Raw genomic sequence first — 14,223 nt, 5'->3', positions numbered from 1 at the left:
AAAACGGAACATTATTTGAAAAAAATGTACATCCTTGCATGCTTTGGAAAATACATATGAACTGACAGTTTTCGTCGCATTTGCACTATCAAATTGTTCACATGCTAAAATTGTCACTCTGGAGTCCGGGGTATACGCCATTGAAGCGTCTCTTAGGGCCATCAGATCATTTCGTCCGCAGACCAGCTCTTCCAACGCATATCCGGGTAGACTTGAAGCACTCAGGGCCTGTTCAATTTAACACAGCGTGAGTCTTATTTTAAGCCATTCTCTCATCCTTAGCACTGGAGAAAAACTCTCGGGTTCTGCCCGATAAAGGGGTTTGGGGCCGCTGTCTGTGAATATCTTAACTGTAGATTCCTCAGGTTGGAATATGTAAGAATGTGTCCCTCACTCGTACCCAACAATCCTTTAAAACATTCTGGAGCCTCACGCAAAACATCCTCCAGGCTTTTGTCATTGGGTTCATGACATGAGCTGCAGAGCACCCCGAGAATTGGCCTAGGAGACATATTTTTTATGTTTAATATTCGGGCCTTTATTTAAAAAATCGCAGGCCTTGTTCTGGACATTTATAATGCGTATGCCACAGCCAATACCCCAGGACATTCCTGCTTCATCAGATAACAACCATAAGGGCAATAAAACTGGGGGTGGGGGACATACACGTTCAAAAGTTCAAACACTCAACCCCCCCAGTTCAACCAGGCCATCACCATGACTACTTCAAAGGATGCAATATAGATATAAAATAACACACCCTCTAACAAGTGACCACAGGAACAGGATGGCCTGGCCGGAGGCCCATATTTGGACATGTACACGTCATCATGGACACATGGTCATAAATCAATGAATTTGACCCGTGCCGTCTACTTTATTCTCTCTCCTAGTTGACCCATTAATCGGTTGAGTAATCCACCACCATTCAAATGTATTTCTGGCCATAGACATGACAGACACGTTAGTATCTGCCTATTTTTATTATTTTTATTATATATTTTTATTCATAGAAAATGTAACATAAAACATTAAGGCATTGTACATTTTACCCCTTTTTCTCCCTCCTCTTGGAACTCTGGGGGCAGTATTTCATTTTTGGATAAAAAACGTTCCTGTTTTAAACAGGATATTTTGTCACAACAAGATGCTCGACTATGCATATAATTGACATCTTTGGATAGAAAACACTCTAACGTTTCCAAAACTGCAAAGATATTGTCTGTGAGTGCAACAGAACTGATGTTACAGGTGAAACCCAGATAAAAATCCAATCAGGAAGTGAACCATATTTCAAAAGCGCTGCATGCCAATGACTCCTTATATGGCTGTGAATGGGCTATGAATGAGCTTACGCTTTCTACGTATTCCCCAAGGTGTCTACAGCATTGTGATGTCTTTTTACGCATATATGTTGAAGAATAGCCGTAAGGGACCACATTGAGCAAGTGGTCACATGATGGCTCCCGCAGAAAATCTTGCGTAAAGTACAGAAGTAGTCATTATTCCAATCGCTTCTAATGAGAAACCAATTGTCCCGGTGGATATATTATCGAATAGATATGTGAAAAACACCCTGAGGATTGATTCTAAACAACGTTTGCTCTGTTTCTGTCGATATTATGGAGCTAATTTTGAAAAAAAGTTTGGCGTTGTAGTGACCGCATTTTCCGGTCGATTTCTCAGCCAAACGTGAAGAACAAACGGAGCTATTTCGCCTACAAAATAATACTTTTGGAAAAAAGGAACATTTGCTATCTAACTGGGAGTCTCCTGAGTGAAAACATCCGAAGTTCTTCAACTGTAAATTATTTAATTTTTTTTGTGAAAATGTTACCTGCTGCTAGGAGGGCATAATGCCATGCTAGGCTATGATAAACTTACACAAATGCTTGTCTAGCGTTGGCTGTAAAGCATATTTTGAAAATCTGAGATGACAGTGGGATTAACAAAAGGCTAAACTGTGTCTCAATATATTTAATTTGTGATTTTCATGAATAGGAAGATTTTCTAGGGATATTTATGTCCGCTGCATTATGCTAATTAGTTTCAGGCGATGATTATGCTCCCGGATCCGGGTTTGAGAGTCGCAAGAAGTTCTCACTCCCCCCACCGATGCTTTCAAACATGAGTTACATATATATTTTTTTAAGTATACAGCATAATGTTACTTAAAGCAAACATACAACAGCCTAACTTTTTCAGTTGATATGTGATCCTAGCAGTAACCTCAAGGGAAGGGGTGGGGGTGAAGTCTATAGGACTAACCTGGATGAAGTGTTTGGAGATGCTCAAAATAGGATACCATCGGATCCCAGGTGGAATAAAATGTGTTTTGATGCTGGACTGGTATACTTAATTTGTATTTATTTTTTAGGAATAGCATCAAATCTTTGAGGCAAAGAGAGGCTAAACGAGGAATGACAGATTTCCAATCGAAGGATCTTTTACACCGCTCTATGCCTATTTCTACTTTCATCAGCACACGCCGATACCTGATCTCTCAAGACCTTCGGTTGCCCACTTGAAGTGATTTGGAGAACCTCCTGCCAGGCCGTTTTCAACCTTTTTTCTCTGAATAGCCAATTTTGTTACTTAATTGCTCATTTCGGTGTCTGAACCTTTTTTCAGCTTTTTCCCTGGGAAGAATAAGTATATCACGGTGAAGAGTTGAGAGAGTCTAATTTTCTCTGCTGTATTATGGCTGCTGCTGTGGGGTTTGGATGATGTTGCTAGGAGAAATGCAAGCTTTGAGATCAAGGTCACACTGAACGGAGGAGAGAGGGGAAAAAAGGTATCCTGAGAGGGGAGCATCTCTCACATTTTGCTAATGATCTGTCTCTCACATTTTTGTTCACGCACACTCAAATCCGCACACTCAAATCCTTTTATTTGGAGGGTCAGATGTCAGTAGTTTGACCTGACAATGTTGTGAGGCTTTGATCATGGTGCTTTGCGTCACTCTTCCCCTATCCAGGCCAGTGTGTTTGTGGTATTAAACAAACAGATAATTGGTGTGACAGTAGCTTGAATGCCACTAATCTTCCTATCAGCACTGACCTACAGACAGTAAGGGGGAGGACAACACAAAGATGTGCACCAGCAAGGACACGCACAGACACCCAATCTTGTTTGCACATCGACTCGGTACTGGTACTCCCTATATACCGTGTTATTTTTACTCGTTATTGTTATTTGTTATTCACTGTGTATTATTTCTTATTTATATTTTATCTTTTAACTCTTTATTGTTAGAAAAGGATGCATAAGTAAGCATTTCACTGTTACACCTGTACACCTGTTGGTTATGAAAATAGCATTTGATTTGATTTGTTTTTGCTGAAATCACAACTGCAATTGCATTGGTAACATGGCATGATATGGGCTTCAGATAAACATTTCTTGGAAGTCATCTGTATTGAGCTGGATGGTGATCTAGGAAACCGACCCATATTCTGACGCCGGATACCTAAGCGGTCAAATTTGACGTATTGTACGGCTCGTCATTTCATGAGCAAACGTTGAAACATTTCAATGTGTCACAGACAGAAAATGAGCGGTTGTGATGGTGGAAAATGAGTTAGGGTATCTTTGTGATGTACACAATGTCCCCTCTCTCCTCCCATTCCTCATACCATTTATGCTTCATATAATTTATCCATATGCATTTATGTCATATGCTGTTCTGCTCCTGCAAATTATTTCCCTCTTGTTTATCTCCTGTAGGCTATTTCCTCCAGGAACATGTGTAGCCTGTAAAATATTTTATAGTCTCATCCCCTGTCATTACCGTAATTCAAATCATATAAGCACAGCAGAACTGGGTCAGGCTGTCAATGGTCACCTCCCCATCCATTGCAACATCAAACAACTCTTATGTCCTAGCTACACACAAATCCTGGCATATCAGTATCTGTCCAGATTATTTTCAACATAAAGAATAATGATTCTGTCCCCAGCCCAGTGTGTTCACATTGTCCTTCCTTGATAAGTTCCAGCAACTATAGAGGAGATGTCAACAAGTTTAAACTACCATAGCCTCTCACTCTACCACTATTTTGAAAAACCCCTCTAGCCACAGATACTGGTTCAGCAGGAGCTTCCTCCCCACAGCCATAAACACCCTCAACAGCTAATGTAAGGAATGACGGTACGGAGAGTTGACATTTTAATTAGGAACGGACATGCAACAGGACAGGAACAGCGTCAGAACTGGGAAACAGTAAGACAGACGACAAACAATGCAGCAGCGGGAACAGAGCTGGGGAACTGACAAATATAGGGGGGGTAATAAAACAGGTGATTGAGTGAGTCCAATATCACTGAAGCGTGTGACAAGGGAAGGCAGATGTGCGTAAACGATGGTGGCAGGAGTGCGTAATGCAGGGCAGCCTGGCCCCCTCGAGCGCCAGGGGGGTAGAGCGGGGGCAGGCGTGACAGCTAAAGGACTATATTCCACTGTTTATGTGCTGTCTGTCTTCTGTCTGTTTTATCTGTCCTGGGTGTAGAGAAGTTTGGCATTGTAAATGTAATGATTGGGTGTGTGGGTTTCTTGGCGGACTCTATGTCTATGTACGAGCATGCGGAAATTAATTTCCTCCTTTGAGGACAATAACATCTTATCTAAAACCCAAGTATAGCTTGGTTCATCTCAGCTCGGTTCAGTATTGTGAAAAGGGTATAATAAGTGTGACCCACTTGTTGGTAGGGCTAGGAAATTGATATGATATTATCACGATACTTAGGTGACGATACGATACATATTGTGATTCTCACGATTTTATATGTATTGCAATTCGATGTTCCAAACATATTGCTCACAATATGTCTTCTGCAGAGGGACAAGACAGCCATGAGCAAAACAGTTTTGATCAGTAATGGATATACAAGTGCTGAAAACAAATTGGCTCCCTATATAAAAAGACATTGGAGAACTATGGAGGAAAAATACTTTTTTTGATGCAGGTACAGCCAACTAGCACAATAATAATATTGTGATATTGTTAAAACAATACGATACCATAACTTCAAAAATCGTATCCAACATCTAACCGTATCGATTGTAACCGTCCTGACTTAGTTACTTTTTTACGTCTCTGTTTTAGTTTGGTCAGGGCGTGAGTTGGGGTGGGCATTCTATGTTGTGTATTCTAGGTTATGTATTTCTGTGTTTGGCCTGGTATGGTTCCCAATCAGAGGCAGCTGTCGATCGTTGTCTCTGATTGAGAACCATACTTAGGCAGCCTGTTTTCCCACTATGATTTGTGGGTAGTTGTTTTCTGTGTTTTACCATACAGAACTGTTTCGGTTTTAATTGATTTCTCTTGTTCTTTTTGTATTCAGTGTTCAGTTATCTTTCATTAAAATATGGACACTAACCACGCTGCACATTGGTCCGATCTTTCTTACTCCTTCTCAGAAGAGGAGGAAAACCGTTACACCCCTCCCATCACTACTTGTTGGTCTCAACCACCCCATTTATACACAGCTTTAATCTAAGCGAAACAGCGGTAGTAGTTTTTGTTTCTAGCTGTTGTCAATGACTTCTAAGAGGAGATAAAATAGGAGATAAAAGTGAAAGAGCCTGACTAATATTTTTGAGAAACAATAATGAGCTCTCAGAGAACATATATTCTGCTTCTCTGTGAGTAAATAAAGTGTACTACAATAGTGAATACACATTCGAGGACTGAAACCATATTTTGGAACCAAAAATATGATTTCACAAAAAGCTTTTGAAGGTTATAATGAATTATGTAAGAACGATGAAAAGGCTGTGAGTGTGTCGTGATCATGCAGCATGAAAAACAAGTGGTCTCATGTATCATAAAGACACACGCACACAGATGGGCACTCATTTGCTTGTTGAGATGAGAATAGATACTGTATATAAAAAGGTGGCCTGAAAAAAGCATTGTGGATGAGAAATTCATGGTAAAAGTTGCATATGAGTTGTATAAGTTATCTGGGTGCTTTGGGGTATCCTTGTAAGCTACAGTAATAATAGGCTTATTTGTGCTATTTATGTGTATTTATTATCCTGGTCTTGCAGGTTTTATCTGTTTCCTAGAGGGGTATTACATCGTCTTGATCACCAAGCGAAGGAAGATGGCAGACATTGGTGGTCAATCCATACACAACATGTGTTAACTCATTCTACGGTGGGCCAAGTGTATGAGGGTTTATCGCTCCAATCTTGTACTTGATTGGTGAATTAAGGTCACTAATTAGTAAGGAACTCTCTTCACCTGGTTGTCTAGGTCTTAATTGAAAAGAAAAAGCAAAAACCTGCAGATACTCGGCACTCCGTGGAATGAATTTGACACCCCGATACAGAGATCGACAATACCAACGTGATCTATATCCCCAATGACTCAGTGAGGGTGATGCATCCTGATGAGGCCAGGTACAACAGACAGTTAAATACCCTATACTTCACTGGAGACTTTCTCCTTTCCTTCCACTTTCCTCTTTCCCTAAATGTTTTCTCTCACTCAATTTACGCACGCACTACACACACACACACACACACACAAACACACACACACACACACACACCAAGCATCCAATGAGATCATTAGGTAATCAACGTTTCACACATGGCTATGCGGTGTGACGGCTTCACCGACCCATTAACCAAGTGTGGCCAGCAAAGGGATAAGGGTCACTCAGTACATGGGTCTATATATGCAGTGCACAGGAAATTAATATTGCCTTGTCTACTCTCACCTTTTAATTGTGATGACATAAGGTAACATGCTCTTACTGTATAATGTTATATCTCCAGGACTTTTTCCTATGTGACCTGACCAGGGACTGGTGATGAGACAGGAAAAATCCTGACACTACTATTAGGTCTTGGCCATAGCTATAAGGTTGTGACTGTTTATTTTCCCCCTTGTAGATACGTGAGGATCTTTCAGAACATGGACCTGTCCAGTAACTTCTACTTTAGGTAAGCCTGCCTTGCAGTCTCCAGGGTCTCCGTAGTAATGCGTCTCCCAATGGTGTGTTGTGATGTGTCACATGAGGTAAGGATCTTGGTGGCAGTATGTGTCACCTCAAGCACAGTCTATCCAGTTGCCCAATGTCACCACTGGGGCATTGGCATGGCTGCAATGTGTGGGTGTATATTCGCATGGAGTATGCCTGACTTTATGTCCTTTCCCTGAATGTTTATTACGTGATACAATATGCCTCTTGGTTTGTTGTAACAAACGTCACAGAGATATATATATATAACAGAGGTCATATCTCTCTCACATACCGACACACACACACTTTCAAGACTGAATCTTTCATTGCCGTGGAATTGTGTATGTAGTACTATCCTCCTCATCAAATGTATACACAAATGCAAATTTCATTAAAACAAAAGGTTATCTTGTATTTCCATCCATCCATTGAATTGTATGTATTTTCTTTCATTGAAAAGTAGTACTAACCACTTCTTGTTAAGTGGAAAAAAACACAATGACATCACTGCCATCTATGCTTGAGGGAAAAAATAGTTATGTAACATCAAAGTACAGTTGGACTCCTTTCAAAAGTGTCTGTCTGTCTGTCAGTCAGTTTGTCTGTTTGCTTAATATTATTAATTTAATCAGTTCTTCAGTCATTCCTCTATATATTATTCTTTCTACCCATCACTCCATTCATCCATCTCATCGATTTACTCTCTGATTAACAACTGTTGTTCTTCTCGCCATCCCCATTGGCCTTTTCACCTATGATCTTTGACCCCCAGCTACAGCTCTGACCCGAGCCATTTCTGCAGTACAACCTGACCCTGCTGCATAGCCCATGTGACCCGGGCACCATGGTGGAGGTGCACATACAGAGCAGCAGGCAGGACAGCTTCAACATCTTTGAGGACAAGGGCCTGCCCACACAAGGTCAGATGGCACCCGCCCTCTCACACTAAACCTCATTTATTTTCCCAGTTTTAACAGTTTCAAAACAGCTGCTTTTACAATTTCAAAACATGTGAATAGACGGAATGAATATGTTTGTTTCCATTTCTTATCAGTAAAAACATTTGTTGTATGTTACATTTGGTTCTCTTTCAAATACTAATTTCGGTATCTCACTATGGGGACACGCCCTTCGAGGCGTTATCACCAGAAAGCTCCAATCACACAACGTCTTTCCTAGACAGGAAGCCTGGTGAATAGTGGGGAACCCCACTCCTTATAAGGTGTCACGCTCCTGCCCTCTAACTCATTATCGTTTCTTTATTACGGAGATCACAAGCTGTCTCTAGCTCTTCTCAGCACAACTTGAATTACTGTTGTCCTGCTTAACTGTTCACAGGTGATCCACTAGAATTTGCCACCCAGTTAAGGATTACAGCTTTTCGATTAGAGGATTGAGTACTTTTGCCGAAAGGAAAAGTTTGCTTCTTCTCAGTCTCCAGTTGAAGCTAGCACCACACGGCTATCCTTCGCCCTACTAGCCCACTTAGCTACCAACTTAGTGCTGCTATTTCCGACCATGCTGGAAGAGAGAAAAGAGCCTCTGGAGATGTGGTTAGCTAGCTCACTGAAGACTTATGCCACATGCTTTTTCTTCAGATAGCGTTGTGCTAGCAATAGCTAGGCTATTAGCCCATGAGTTGAACACTAACTAGTTAACGCCAGTAATAGCTTTTTAGCTACCGTAGGCCGGAAAACGCTTAGAGCTCATTCTGCTAGTTCTTTCTACCTACACTTGGTAGCATTACTTTTCCCCTCATTTAGCTTACCAGAGCCCTCGCTGCCTAAGCTGACTGGTTTTGCCTCTCGTTACTGCAGTCATGGGAGATTTTCAGCCTGTAGCACAATGTGTGCTGTTCTCCATCTAACGAAGTGTTAACTACAGGCTTTAGCCCACTAGGCTACTGCTAGCTAGCTAAGCTGTACAGACCTTACGGTCAGGCTTTGAGTAGGACATGTATAACCCGGTTGATAGAACCTTTTCACCCGGAGTTACAGCTACTGCTTCCCCGTACTGGGCGAACTAAGCCAGGCACTCGAATATGTGAAATTACTAGCTAAGGATTAACTGACCAGTTACACCGCACGGTAGTATGGTCAAAAGAGGCTCTCAAGCCTTCTCTTCAGCTAGCACTGTGCTCAGCTAACATTGTGCTAGATAGCACTGTGCTAGCGTTGGTATCTCAAATGACTGCCTCGCCTGGTTCACCAACTTCTTCTCAGATAAAGTTTAGTGTGTCAAATCGGAGGGCCTGTTGTCCGGACCAGGCAGTCTGTCAGTCTCTAAGGGTACCACAGGGTTAAATTCTCAGGCAGACCCTTTTCTCTGTAATATATCAATGATGTTGAACTTGCTGCGGGTGATTCCTTGATCCACATCTACGTAGACGACACCATTCTGTAGACATCTGGCACTTTTTGGACAGTGTTTAACAAACCTCCAAACGAGCTTCAATGCCATACAAAACTTCTTCTGTGGCCTCCAACTGCTCTTAAATGCTAGTAAAACTAAATGCATGCTCAACCGATCACTGCCCGCACCTGCCCGCCCGACTAGCATCACAATTCTGGACAGTTCTGTCTTAGAATATGTGGTCAACTACAAATACCTAGGTGTCTGGCTAGACTGTAAACTCTCCTTCCAGACTCATATTAAGCATTTCCAATCCAAAATTAAATCTGGAATTGGCTTCCTATTTCGCAACAAAGTCTCCTTCACTCACGCTGCCAAACATACCCTCTTAAAACGGACTATCCTACCAATACTCGACTTTGGCGATGTCATTTACAAAATAACCTCCAACACTCTACTCAGCAAACTGGATGCAATCTATCACAGTGCCACCTGTTTTGTCACCAAACCCACGACTGCGACCTGTATGTTCTTGTCGGCTGGCCCTCGCCGCATATTCGTCGCCAGACCAACTGGCTCCAGGTCATCTACAAGTCTTTGCTAGGTAAAACTCTGACTTATCTCAGCTCACTGGTCACCATAACAACACCCACACGTAGTACGCGCTCCAGCAGGTACAGTTGAAGTCGGGAGTTTACATATACCTTAGCCAAATACATTTAAACTAAATTTTTCACAATTCCTGACATAGGTCAGGAAGGATCAGTTAGGATCACCACTATTTTAAGAATGTGAAATGTCAGAATAATAGTAGAGAAAATGATTTATTTCAGCTTTTATTTCTTTCATCACATTCCCAGTGGGTCAGAAGTTTAAATACACTAAATTAGTACACTGCTCAAAAAATAAAGGGAACACTAAAATAACACATCCTAGATCTGAATGAATGAAATATTCTTATTAAATACTCTTTTCTTTACATAGTTGAATGTGCTGACAACAAAATCACACAAATTATCAATGAAAATCAAATTGATCAACCCAAGGAGGTCTGGATTTGGAGTCGCACTCAAAATTAAAGTGGAAAACCACACTACAGGCTGATCCAACTTTGATGTAATGTCCTTAAAACAAGTAAAAATTAGGCTCAGTAGTGTTTGTGGCCTCCACGTGCCTGTATGACCTCCCTACAACGCCTGGGCATGCTCCTGATGAGGTGGCGGATGGTCTCCTGAGGGATCTCCTCCCAGACCTGGACTAAAGCATCCGCCAACTCCTGGACAATCTGTGGTGCAATGTGAGTTGGTGGATGGAGCGAGACATGATGTCCCAGATGTGCTCAATTAGATTCAGGTCTGGGGAACGGGCGGGCCAGTCTATAGCATCAATGCCTTCCTCTTGCAGGAACTGCTGACACACTCCAGCCACATGAGGTCTAGCATTGTCTTGCATTAGGAGGAACCCAGGGCGAACCGCACCAGCATATGGTCTCACAAGGGGTCTGAACATCTCATCTCAAATCAAATCAAATCAAATTTTATTTGTCACATACACATGGTTAGCAGATATTAATGCGAGTGTAGCGAAATGCTTGTGCTTCTAGTTCCAACAATGCAGTAATAACGAACAAGTAATCTAACTAACAATTCCAAAAAAAACTACTGTCTTATACACAGTGTAAGGGGATAAAGAATATGTACATAAGGATATATGAATGAGTGATGGTACAGAGCAGCATAGGCAAGATACAGTAGATGATATCGAGTACAGTATATACATATGAGATGAGTATGTAAACCAAGTGGCATAGTTAAAGTGGCTAGTGATACATGTATTACATAAGGATGCAGTCGATGATATAGAGTACAGTATCTACGTATGCATATGAGATGAATAATGTAGGGTAAGTAACATTATATAAGGTAGCATTGTTTAAAGTGGCTAGTGATATATTTACATCATTTCCCATCAATTCCCATTATTAAAGTGGCTGGAGTAGAGTCAGTGTCATTGACAGTGTGTTGGCAGTAGCCACTCAATGTTAGTGGTGGCTGTTTAACAGTCTGATGGCCTTGGGATAGAAGCTGTTTTTCAGTCTCTCGGTCCCAGCTTTGATGCACCTGTACTGACCTCGCCTTCTGGATGACAGCGGGGTGAACAGGCAGTGGCTCGGGTGGTTGATGTCCTTGATGATCTTTATGGCCTTCCTGTAGCATCGGGTGGTGTAGGTGTCCTGGAGGGCAGGTAGTTTGCCCCCGGTGATGCGTTGTGCAGACCTCACTACCCTCTGGAGAGCCTTACGGTTGAGGGCGGTGCAGTTGCCATACCAGGCGGTGATACAGCCCGCCAGGATGCTCTCGATTGTGCATCTGTAGAAGTTTGTGAGTGCTTTTGGTGACAAGCCGAATTTCTTCAGCCTCCTGCGCCTTCCTCACGATGCTGTCTGTGTGAGTGGACCAATTCAGTTTGTCTGTGATGTGTATGCCGAGGAACTTAAAACTTGCTACCCTCTCCACTACTGTTCCATCGATGTGGATGGGGGGGTGTTCCCTCTGCTGTTTCCTGAAGTCCACAATCATCTCCTTAGTTTTGTTGACGTTGAGTGTGAGGTTATTTTCCTGACACCACACTCCGAGGGCCCTCACCTCCTCCCTGTAGGCCGTCTCGTCGTTGTTGGTAATCAAGCCTACCACTGTTGTGTCGTCCGCAAACTTGATGATTGAGTTGGAGGCGTGCGTGGCCACGCAGTCGTGGGTGAACAGGGAGTACAGGAGAGGGCTCAGAACGCACCCTTGTGGGGCCCCAGTGTTGAGGATCAGCGGGGAGGAGATGTTGTTGCCTACACTCACCACCTGGGGGCGGCCCGTCAGGAAGTCCAGTACCCAGTTGCACAGGGCGGGGTCGAGACCCAGGGTCTCGAGCTTGATGACGAGCTTGGAGGGTACTATGGTGTTGAATGCCGAGCTGTAGTCGATGAACAGCATTCTCACGTAGGTATTCCTCTTGTCCAGATGGGTTAGGGCAGTGTGCAGTGTGGTTGAGATTGCATCGTCTGTGGACCTATTTGGGCGGTAAGCAAATTGGAGTGGGTCTAGGGTGTCAGGTACCTAATGGCAGTCAGGCTACCTCTGGCGAGCACATGGAGGGCTGTGCGACCCCCCCCCCCAAAGAAATGCCACCCCACACCATGACTGACCCACCGCCAAACCGGTCATGCTGGAGGATGTTGCAGGCAGCAGGACGTTCTCCACGGCATCTCCAGACTCTGTCATGTCTGTCACATGTGCTCAGTGTGAACCTGCTTTCATCTGTGAAGAGCACAGGGCGCCAGTGGCAAATTTGACAATCTTGGTGTTCTCTGGCAAATGCCAAATGTCCTGCACAGTGTTGGGCTGTAAGCACAACCCCCACCTGTGGACGTCGGGCCCTCATACCACCCTCATGGAGTCTGTTTCTGACTGTTTGAGCAGACACATGCACATTTGTGGCCTGCTGGGGGTCATTTTACAGGGCTCTGGCAGTGCTCCTCCTGCTCCTCCTTGCACAAAGGCAGAGGTAGCGGTCCTGCTGCTGGGTTGTTGCCCTTCTACGGCCTCCTCCACGTCTCCTGATGTACTGGCCTGTCTCCTGGTAGCGCCTCCATGCTCTGGACACTACGCTGACATACACAGCAAACCTTCTTGCCACAGCTCGCATTGATGTGCCATCCTGGATGAGCTGCACTACCGGAGCCACTTGTGTGGGTTGTAGACTCCGTCTCATGCTACCACTAGAGTGAAAGCACCGCCAGCATTCAAAAGTGACCAAAACATCAGCCAGGAAGCATAGGAACTGAAGTGGTCTGTGGTTATCACCTGCAGAACCACTCCTTTATTGGGGGTGTCTTGCTAATTGCCTATAATTTCCACCTGTTGTCTATTCCATTTGCACAACAGCATGTGAAATTTATTGTCAATCAGTGTTGCTTCCTAAGTGGACAGTTTGATTTCACAGAAGTGTGATTGACTTGGAGTTACATTGTGTTGTTTAAGTATTCCCTTTATTTTTTTGAGCAGTGTATTTAGCAGCATTAACTTGAAATTGTTTAACTTGGATCAAATGTTCCGGGAAGCCTTCCACAAGCTTCCCACAATAAGTTGGGTGAATTTTGGCCCATTCCTCCTGACAGAGCTGGTGTAACTGAGTCAGGTTTGTAGGCCTCCTTGATCGCTCAAGCTTTTTCAATTCTGTCCACAAATTGTCTATAGAATTGAGGTCAGGGCTTTGTGATGGCCACTCCAATACCTTGACTCTGTTACCTTAATTTAGCCTTTGGAAGTATGCTTGGGGTCATTGTCCATTTTGAAGACCCATTTGTGACCAAGCTTTAACTTCCTGACTGATGTCATGAGATGTTGCTTCAATAAATCCACATAATTTTCCTTCATGGTGCCATCTATTTTGTGAAGTGCACCAGTCCCTCCTGCAGCAAAGCACCTCCACAACATGATGCTGCCACCCCCGTGCTTCACGGTTGGGATGGTGTTCTTCGGCTTGCAAGACTCCCCATTTGTCCTCCAAACATAACGATGGTCATTATGACCAAACAGTTCTATTTTTGTTTCATCAGACTATAGGACATTTCTCCAAAAAGTATGATCTTTGTCCCCATGTGCAATTGCAAACCGTAGTCTGCTCCCTCTGCTGTTTCCTGAAGTCCACAATCATCTCCTTTGTTTTGTCGACCCCGCCCTGTGCAGCCCGGGTCTCAAGGTTAATGACGAGTTTGGAAGGTACTGTGATGATAAATGCTGAGCTGTTGTAAATGATCAGCATTCTTACAAAGGCAATCCTCTTGTCCAGATGGGATAGGGCTGTGTGCAGTGTGATGGCGATTGCATCATCAGTTGACCTATT

General features: G+C 43.3%; 1 pseudogene; it reads left to right on the top strand.

Moving 5' to 3' along the window:
- Positions 1 to 6,024: 6,024 nt before the first annotated feature.
- LOC112232954 overlaps positions 6,025 to 14,223 on the top strand; it is a 41,993-nt pseudogene continuing 33,794 nt past the window's right edge.

This window comes from Oncorhynchus tshawytscha, linkage group LG05, assembly GCF_018296145.1.
Source record: "Oncorhynchus tshawytscha isolate Ot180627B linkage group LG05, Otsh_v2.0, whole genome shotgun sequence".
Classification (NCBI taxonomy): Eukaryota; Metazoa; Chordata; class Actinopteri; order Salmoniformes; family Salmonidae; genus Oncorhynchus; species Oncorhynchus tshawytscha.
The sequence above is the reverse complement of the archived record's forward strand: the minus strand, read 5'-3'. Positions and strand labels throughout refer to the sequence as shown.